General features: G+C 36.1%; 1 non-coding gene across 1 annotated transcript; it reads right to left on the bottom strand.

The window, feature by feature from the left end:
* Positions 1-9,825: 9,825 nt before the first annotated feature.
* LOC121034300 (U6 spliceosomal RNA) lies at positions 9,826-9,932 on the bottom strand. Its single transcript, XR_005792369.1, has one exon. It is a non-coding gene; the product is annotated as a U6 spliceosomal RNA (small nuclear RNA).
* Between the last annotated feature and the right edge of the window lie 735 nt (positions 9,933-10,667).

The following is a 10,667-nucleotide window of genomic DNA, read 5'->3' as shown; positions in this document are numbered from 1 at the left end:
GAAGAAGACCAAAGCAGGAGGCATCACAATCCCAGACTTTAGCCTCTACTACAAAGCTGTCATCATCAAGACAGCATGGTATTGGCACAAAAACAGACACATAGACCAATGGAATAGAATAGAAACCCCAGAACTAGACCCACAAACGTATGGCCAACTCATCTTTGACAAAGCAGGAAAGAACATCCAATGGAAAAAAGACAGTCTCTTTAACAAATGGTGCTGGGAGAACTGGACAGCAACATGCAGAAGGGTGAAACTAGACCACTTTCTCACACCATTCACAAAAATAAACTCAAAATGGATAAAGGACCTGAATGTGAGACAGGAAACCATCAAAACCCTAGAGGAGAAAGCAGGAAAAGACCTCTCTGACCTCAGCCGTAGCAATCTCTTACTCGACACATCCCCAAAGGCAAGGGAATTAAAAGCAAAAGTGAATGACTGGGACCTTATGAAGATAAAAAGCTTCTGCACAGCAAAGGAAACAACCAACAAAACTAAAAGGCAACCAACGGAATGGGAAAAGATCTTTGCAAATGACATATCGGACAAAGGGCTAGTCTCCAAAATCTATAAAGAGCTCACCAAACTCCACACCCGAAAAGCAAATAACCCAGTGAAGAAATGGGCAGAAAACATGAAGAGACACTTCTCTAAAGAAGACATCCGGATGGCCAACAGGCACATGAAAAGATGTTCAGCGTCGCTCCTTATCAGGGAAATACAAATCAAAACCACACTCAGATATCACCTCACGCCAGTCAGAGTGGCCAAAATGAACAAATCAGGAGACTATAGATGCTGGAGAGGATGTGGAGAAACGGGAACCCTCTTGCACTGTTGGTGGGAATGCAAATTGGTGCAGCCGCTCTGGAAAGCAGTGTGGAGGTTCCTCAGAAAATTAAAAATAGACCTACCCTATGACCCAGCAATAGCACTGCTAGGAATTTACCCAAGGGATACAGGAGTACTGATGCATAGGGGCACTTGTACCCCAATGTTCATAGCAGCACTCTCAACAATAGCCAAATTATGGAAAGAGCCTAAATGCCCATCAACTGATGAATGGATAAAGAAATTGTGGTTTATATACACTATGGAATACTACGTGGCAATGAGAAAAAATGAAATATGGCCTTTTGTAGCAACGTGGATGGAACTGGAGAGTGTGATGCTAAGTGAAATAAGCCATACAGAGAAAGACAGATACCATATGGTTTCACTCTTATGTGGATCCTGAGAAACTTAACAGGAACCCATGGGGGAGGGGAAGGAAAAAAAAAAAAAGAGGTTAGAGTGGGAGAGAGCCAAAGCATAAGAGACTGTTGAGAACTGAGAGCAAACTGAGGGTTGATGGGGGGTGGGAGGGAGGAGAGGGTGGGTGATGGGTATTGAGGAGGGCACCTTTTGGGATGAGCACTGGGTGTTGTATGGAAACCAATTTGACAATAAATTTCATATATAAATAAAAAAAAAAAAAGAAAAGTTTCTGTTCATGTCTTCTGCCCATTTCTTCACTGTATTCTTTCTTTTCTGGGTGTTGAGTTTGATAAGTTTTTTTTTATAGATTTTGGGTACTAACCCTTTATCTGATATGTCGTTTGCAAATAACTTCTCCCATGCCTTCAGTTGCCTTTTAGTTTTGTTGATTGCTTCCTTCACTATGCAGAAGTGTTTATCTTGATGAGGTCCCAATAGTTCATTTTTACTTTTGTTTCCCTTGCCTCCAGAGACATGTCTAGCAAGAAGTTTCTGTGGTCGAGGTTAAAGAGGTTGCTGCCTGTTTCCCCCTCTAGGATTTTGATGGTTTTCTGTCTTAAATTTAGATCCTTCATCCATTTTGAATTTATTTTTGTGTATGGTGTAAGAAAGTGGTCCAGGTTCATTCTTCTGCATGTCGTTGTCCAGTTTTCCCAGTACGATTTGCTGAAGAGACTGTCTTTTTACCATTGGATATTCTTTTCTGCTTTATTGAAGGTTAGTTTGGCATACATTTGTGGGTTCATTTATGGGTCCTCTATTCTATTCTGTTGATTTATGTGTCTGTTTTTATGCCAGTACCATACTGTCTTGTGATTGCAGCTGTGTAATACAGCTTGAAATCCAGAATTGTGATGCCTTCGTGTTTTTTTTTTTTTTTTCAACATTACTTTGGCTATTCAGGGTCTTTTCTGGTTCCACATAAAAATTTTATTCTTGTTTATTCTAGCTCTGTGAAGAATACTGCTGTTATTTTGACAGAGATTGCATTGAATGTTTAGATTGTTTTGGGTGGTATCGACATTTTAACAACATTTTTTCTTCCAATCCATGAGCATGGAATGTTTCTCCATTTCCTTGTTTCTTTTTCAATTTCTTTCACAAACTTTCTATAGTTTTCAGTGTACATATATTTAACCTCTTTGGTTAAGTTTATTTCTAGGTATCTTATGGTTTTTGATGCAGTAAATCGCTTTCCCTCTCTCTCTTCCTCTCAAGATTTCCCTCTCTGTTGACTCATTTTTAGTGTATAGAAACACTACCGATTTGTATGTTGATTTCATATCTGTGATGTTGCTGAATTCATGTATCAGTTTTAGCAGTTTTTTGATGGAGTCGTTTCAGTTTTCCACAGAGTATCATTTATTTTGAAAACAGTGGAAGTTTGACTTCTTTCTTGCCAATTTGTATGTCTTTTATTTCTCTTTGTTGTCTGATTGCTGAGGCTAAGACTTCCAGTACTATGTTGAACAACAATGATGAGAATGAACATCCCTGTCATGTTTCTGACCTTAGTGGGAAAGATCTCAGCTTTCCTCCATTGAGGATTATATTTCTTGAGGGTTTTTATCGAGAAATTTATGCTATATTTTGTAAAATGCTTTTTCTTCATCTTTTAAGGGGATCATGTGGTCCTTATCCTTTCTTTTATTAATGTGATGTGTTACATTGATTGATTTGTCGATATTAAACCAGCCTTGCAGCCCATGAATAAATCCAACTTGATTGCAGTGAATAATTCTTTTAATTTATTGTTGAATTTTATTTGCTAGTATCTTGTTGAGAATATTTGAAGAAGAAATATTCAAAGAAATCGGTCTGGGGGCGCCTGGGTAGCTCAGTTGGTTGAGCATCTGACTTCGGCTGAGGTCATGATCTTACGGTTTTTGGGTTTGAGCCCACATCAGGCTCTGTGCTGACAGCTTGCTCAGAGCCTGAAGCCTGCTTCAGATTCTGTTTCCTTCTCTCTCTCTCTGCCCCTTCCCCACTCATGCTCTGTCTCTCAAAAATAAATAAATGTTAAAAAAATTAAAAAAAAAAAAGAAATCGGTCTGTAATTCTGCTTTTTAGTGGGATCTTTGTATGGTTTTGTGAACAAGGTAATGTTGGTCTCATAGAATGAATTTGGAAGTTTTCCCTTCATTCCTATTTTTTTGGTACAACTTCAAAAGAAAAGATATTAACTCTTCTTTAGATGTTTGGTAGAATTCTCCTGGGAAGCTTCCAGCCCTGGAGTCTGATTTGTTGGGAGATTTTTGATTACTGATTCAATTTAGTTACTGGTTATGCCAGTAACTAAACTGCCATAAACTAAACTAAACTAAACCTTCCATGCATATTTTCAGACCACAATGCTATGAAAATTGAAATCAACCACAAGAAAAAATTTGGAAAGACCACAAATACTTGGGGGTTAAAGAACTGAAGAATGAATGGGTTAATCAAGAAATTAAAGAGGAAATAAAAAAGTACATGGAAGTTAATGAAAATGAAAACACAGCAGTCCAAAACCTTTGGATGCAGTAAAGGCGGTCATAAAAGGGCAGTATACAGTAATCCACGTCTTCCTAAAGAATAAAGAAATGTCTCAAATACACAATCTAACCTTACACTTAAAGGAGCTGGAAAAAGAACAGCAATTAAAGTCCAAAACAATCAGAAGAAGGGAAATAATAAAGATTAGATCAGAAATCAATGATATCAGAATAAAAAAAATAGAACAGATCAACAAAACTAGGAGCTGGTTCTTTGAAAGAATTAACAAAATTGATAAACCCCTAGCCAGATTCATCAAAAGGAAAAAAGAAAGGACTCAAATAAAATCACACATGAAAGACTAGAGATCACAACCAACACAGCAGAAATAAAACAACAATAAGAGAGAACATTCATTCATTCATTCATTCAAGAAACATGTGAATGCCTATTTTTTCCGGATCTTATGCTAGTCTTTGAACTGTGAAAAAGAGAGATGTAGCCCCCAGTCTCATAGGATACATGTTATCTCCTACAGAGATATAGTCTCTCTTTACTAAATACTCTCACTGATAGCATGAAATAAGACTTTCTTATGTGGAATGATCAAAAATGTTTCAGGTAGTACATTTATTGTCAATTAATTCTAATTGGAAGGTAGTTGGTTATCAGTATAGGTTTTAGGAGTAGGAAAATAATTTAAATAAAAATGTATTGAAAGAAAATTATTCTATTAGTGGTCTGAAGAACAAACTTGGATTGGTTGTAGGGAGAAGCAGAGGAGGCTGGGGGGCCAATTAATTACCAGAAAATTATCAACTGCTTTCCTTCTAATAAGGTACAGAAAAAAATAGAAAAATAATAAAATATTAACATTTACTTATTGAGGTCTTCAGTGATTTATATATGTAAATTTACTCTTTCCCACATTGTTTTTTTCTTTATAACTGCAGTAAAGAGATACAGGTAAGGTCACTGAGATATAGAAAAGTTTGCCCTAAATTGTTTTTCGAGTGAGTGGAAGAGGTAGGATCAACAGAGCTTAACCTACCAGTACTTTGTTTCTTTAACATTCTTTAACCATTTAACTATTGATAAATGGAGAAGATTAAAAGGATGCGTTATGCAGAAAGAAGAGATATTAGTCAATAAGCTTTATATTTTTGACTGGGACTAACTATGGAGGTTGATAGTTGGGTTTCTTTATCTCAGAGACAGATCTCAATGAGTAGTAATAATTGCCTTGTATCCTTTGTAGTATAAATATTAACACGCATTTATCAATCAAGATTTTATTATAGATTTATGCAAATTAACTTTATTTTTAACAGTGGAGAATTAGATAAAATGCTTCAGATCTTCTGTCACATCTCTGTCACATCTACTACTCTGTCATATCTACTGACTCATTCTCTAGAGAAACGTGGCTGTGAAGTTTGAATTTTATTTCTTAATGTATCTTGGCTTGTTTTCATGTATAAAGGATGGTATTCTCTGTACTGCTCTTTTTTGCATTTAAAATGCCTCATTTGAACAGCTTTGATTGATCTGTTTTTCCTGTTGGGAAGGTTATTATAAAGTTTATTTAGCACCTTTCATATTTCCATTTCCCATTTCCCTGCAAGTCACACTCATTTTTAAACGTGGCAGGCAAGGATCTGTTAAGCCACATTTCCACCTTTGTAACAATCAGTGTAGCCTATGTCAATGCTAGGGAAAGACCTAGGTCTTCTATCTTACTTTTTATTTTCCCCTGCAATTGAGGCTTTTTTATTTTCCAGTTTTAGGCTAATTTCCCAGTTAAAAACATATTTTTAAGTTTTCAAATAAAGCATTCCTTTTGTATGGAGGGAAACATTTTAATACTCTCCCATATTTCTATTTTATTCCTTGAAAAATCAAGATGTTGGCAAATTAAATGTGTCCAGAAAAGCATAATCAATATAGTGAAGGGTCAGTAAATTATCATGTACAGAGGACAGATTAAAAGAGAGAGGATATTTAGTTTGTAGAAGAATAGTGTGTATTATAAGCTACATTCTTCATTTGTAAAAATGAGGAATGCTTATGCTGGGTAGTTTCAGAGAATAAAACTAGTTACATCCAAATTAAAGGGTAATTTATTTCAGTTCAACATAATGAAATATCTCAACAAATCATATTGTTATTATGCCTCCCATTAATTTATTATTCATTTGTTAATTAACATTTATTCAGTTCTGGGTATAGAAATTAATAAAACATGCATTTTACTCTCATGAAATATATATTTCATCCAGAGTGATGCCTTATGCAACAGAGTATTAATCTTGTAGTGGAGATGAGTACTGAGTCATCCTTTGGCACTTTGTGGGCAGTAAATGCCTTGACTCATCTAAACTATCCCCTTTCACAGGTTTGCATTAGAGGATCCTCAATAATAGGAAGGAAATGGACCCACTCATCATAAAGAATAGGCTTCCTTGATATGCATGTATACTCCATCCCCCAGGGAGTATTCAAGAAGTATTCGAAACATGGCCCAGTCTGAGATGCAGTTGAAGGTATAAGACATGGCCCAGTCTGAGACACGGTTGAAAGCGTTTCAGTATTGATAGGGAATTTGATATAGATGAATAATTCCCAAGAGCTTTCACAGCTTAAATTTTGTGGACCTACACCTAAAATAGGAAAATGGAAATGCATTCTTTGCCTTCTTGCCATCTTAGCTTAAGAGGTATAGTTCTCTATGGAATGCCCAGAAGATAATCTACTCATATGAGATCTTCACATCATCAAAATCATGGTAACAATTTGAATGTTAAGTAGGTAATATAAAAATAAATACTGATTAAGTCCAATTATCATGTCTTAATATTGAAAACATTTTCTCCAAATAATGCAATGCCTTTGTGAAAACAGGACTGGCAACAAAAGCAGCCAAGTATCTCCCTAACATTGATTATGTTTGTGAAAACTGCTTTGTGAAATATGTTCTTCTTAAAATTCAGAATTCCAAATAGGGGAAGGTTAGAATAATGAGGCCATTAAAATGACATGCTGATGGTGATCAATTAAGATATATTATAGCAATATAGACCTTCCTAAACCTGCTTCACTGGGAAGTCTATGTGTAGGACACAGATCTTCATCTTAAGTAAACATTTGTCTGTGTTTATGGATGTCATCTTGTAGGTTTAGATGCTGCACTAAATTCCACAACAAGGAAAAGGAGAGAGACAGACAGAGAGAGACACAGAGAGAGAGAGAGACAGAGAGAGAGAGAGACAGAGAGACAGAGAGAATTCCCCCAAAGACAACTGCTCCTTGCAAAGAAAAAAAAATTATTTGTAACTTATTTGTACTCAAAGTGTAGTGTTATGATGGATGTTTATAAAAAAACAAAAGAACATTTGGATCAAAATTTAAATGCTTGGGGAGTGATATGTTTTTAATAGTTTGGGATGAAGTAGTCCTGGAAGGAAAATTATTTGAAAATAAAATACTTGATCTAGTATGAATTTTATGGTTTGTATACCATTTTAACAGCAAATGTAATCTCATTCATCTTCAAAATAATCCTGTGAGGTCTTCATTAAGGTATCTTAAGGAAATAAGTCTTGCAAGACTGAAAAAATCTGCCTAAAGTTACATCATTAGAAAGTGTCAGACCCAAAACTTAAGTCCACGTCTTCTGTCTCCCTTTTGTGTTCTTATCACTCTACATCGATGAGGACCTCATCTTTGAAATTATATGAAAAGTCAGCAAATTAAGGGTAGAGAAATGACTCCATCTGACAACATTCATTTGCCACCACTGCTGCATTCAAAGGACCACATGAGAAACTTTGTGTATATTTTGAGTATTGTAGGAAAAATTTTCCTTTTCTGAAGACCTGTGAGCTTATAAGAGAAAGTAGGAAAATGATAATGGTCATAAGGAAAATTATAAGAGAATCAAAGGTACTAATCCTCAATTTACTTTTTTTAATTTAATAAGTTTTTTGTTTATGTTTTTTATTATAAAAGTATACAGAAGTCAGAAGGAAATTATGCATAGTTCAACTATGCAGAGGTGATCACTGTTGATATTTTAACTTTTTTTTCCAGTTTTTATTCTATGAATTTTTATGTAGTTGAGGATCATGTCATAGTTACATGTTGTATATTTACTCACATAATATTGTCATAATAATTTTTCCATATCACTAGAATTCTTTGTAAGTAACATTTTTATTACATACATAATATTCCATTTAATGGAAAAGGTATTTAATTGCAACACTTTCCTAATGTTAGATATTTAGGTTGTTTTCAATGTGTCACTCTTTTAGAAATCATTAGGATGAAAATGTTCTTCTTTTGAAAGTAGAATACCATACCCTATATTGCATTGTTTTGTTATAGAAGTAGATTATGATTTACATAACATAAAATATGATTTATATTATATATTTACAGCAATATAAAATATTATCTTTACAAAACATAAATGATTAGAATGAGTAGAAACTGTAAACCAGGATAAATAAACAGATGAAATGGAGAAGAAAAAAAAGGAAAGATTGATAGATTGATAGATAATGGTGGCTTAAGGAAGAAGGCATAAAGAGGGCATTCTAAAGTAATATATATAGAAGCCAGAGGAATATATTTTCTTGGAGGATAAGGAGTATTGTATATAAAACAAGAATAAGAACTATTGTGTAAATTTGGGAGGATGTATTTGATTTTTAGAGATGTTAGAAAGAGGCAATTGAAGTCCTCTTTAGATATTTGATTAGTAGGGAAGTCTTGGAAACCTGATGTATTAGGGTCCAGACAGAGACAGAACCCATATCAGTGATTTCACAGAAAATATTTCATATAGTAATTTTAAGTGGGTATAAAATTGCCCACTATTGAAAGAGTAAAAGAAAACTCTAAGGTGTAGGAGAGATGGCAACTGCTGGAAGCTGCCAGCAGAGGGAGAAGCTCTGCTCTTCTGCACATGGTGTCTTTGGTGTCTCTGAGCTCAGGAGAGAGAGGCATCCTGGGTCTGGTACTCAGACCTCTGAGAAGGGGACCCTGCTGCTATAGAAACACAGGGAGCCATCATGGGGACAAAGATTTGCTGAAGTGCTACTCACAGGAACCACAAACTGACAGAGATCCCTCAGGACAACGAAAAGCCAGGAGCAAATTCTGGCTTCCTCTTCCAACCCTGCAGCCTTTCTCAAGCTCCCTCTATTCACAGAATCTGTTAGGGAAAAGCCACCAAAGCAAAAACTGGTCTCAGGACCAGCTTCCCAGAGGACACGACGGTGGGTTTGGAGCAGAAAAATATTTTGATAACTGGCATAGCCTGGGACACCTGGGTGGCTCAGTCACTTAAGTCTCCCACTCTGGATTTTGGCTCAGGTCTTGATCTTGCGGTTTGTGAGTTCGAGCCGTGCATGGGGCTCTGCGGGTCGACCTGGGATTCTGTCTCCTCTCTCTGCCCCACTTTCACTCGCTGTGGTGCTCTCTCACTCTCTCTCTCTCTCAAAATAAATGAATAAACTTAAAAAAATTGGCACCGCTCATATCTTCTGACATGGATTGAATAAATAGATCATGGAAGGCAATACACCTATTTAGGATAAGGCACTCAGAGCCAAGACTCGCTCCTTCTTTTCTTCTTGGATTGTGGAAATGAAAAGGCTTCATTCTGATAAATTCAGTTACCATCTTCCTGTGCTTTTAAAGAAAGAGATCTGAAACTCAGGATACACAGGTCAAAGCTCCTACTCTGCCGCTGGATTATGTTATGACCCTGAACAAATTATTTACATCGCTTAGACTCAGTTTACTCTTTAATAAAAGGAAGCTATGTCTTTTCTATCTCATGAAGTTTTTGTGAGGACCAAAATGAGATAATATCATGAAAGCACTTTGTAGGTCACCAAATCATTGATTTCCTTTCCAAATCCAGATCATTTCTGAGTATGACAGGGTGAATTTCTATAACATCACTTTTCTCTCCTATGTGTATTGTAAACATTGATGGATTTTATGGATTAATCTTGTTTAGTATGACTGAAATGTATCACTCTCTTGCCTGCCTATTTTTTCCTTTCTTTTTTTTTTTTAAATATGGAACACTTCACGAATTTGCGTGTCATCCTTGCGCAGGGACCATGCTTATCTTCTCTGTATCATTCCAATTTTAGTATATGTGCTGCCGAAGCGAGCACTGTTTTTTCCTTTTTTAAAAAAAGTTTATTTTTTTTTGAGAGAGAGAGAGAGAAGGTGTGCACAGGTGTATGTGCACACAAGCGGGAGAGGGGCAGTGAGAGAGTGAGAGTGAGAGTGAGAGAGAGAGAGAGAGAGAGAATCCCAGGCAAGCTCCATGCTGTCAGCACAGAGACTGATGCAGGGATTGATCTCATGACCCTGAGATCATGACCTGAGCCAAACTCAAGAGTTGGATGCTTAACGGACTGAGCCACCCAGACACCATTTGCCCCTTGCCTGCATATTGTATAGTAACTTCAGTCCCCACTGCCTACATTGTAGTCACATGCTACTTAAGCAACAAATTACATTTTCATCCTCACCTACATTTGCTAAAGTCTTTCTCCATAATATATTTTTGTAAAAATGAAAATAGGGATAGCCTCGTTTGACCTTCTATAATAGAATAGTTTACTTTGTGTGAACACATTGTGTTTTCATGACTGTATGTAAATCTCTTTATTCTATCACTTATTAATGATTTGTCTGTTTATAACTTTCTCCTTCTGAGATTGTAAGCCCTTTGATATTGGAGGTAGTTTTTATTTATTTTTTTAAAAATGTTTATTTATTGTGAGAGAAAGGAAGAGAAAGAGTGGGGGAAGGGCAGAGAGTGAGGGAGAGAGAGAATCCCAATCAGGTTCCACAATGTCAGCACAGAACCCTACGTGGAATTAGATTTCACAAACCGTGAG

The sequence above is a fragment of the Herpailurus yagouaroundi genome, unplaced genomic scaffold, assembly GCF_014898765.1.
Source record: "Herpailurus yagouaroundi ecotype Mexico unplaced genomic scaffold, PumYag 159, whole genome shotgun sequence".
Lineage (NCBI taxonomy): Eukaryota > Metazoa > Chordata > Mammalia > Carnivora > Felidae > Herpailurus > Herpailurus yagouaroundi.
Note: the sequence above shows the minus strand (reverse complement) of the source record. Positions and strands in the feature narration are given on the sequence as shown.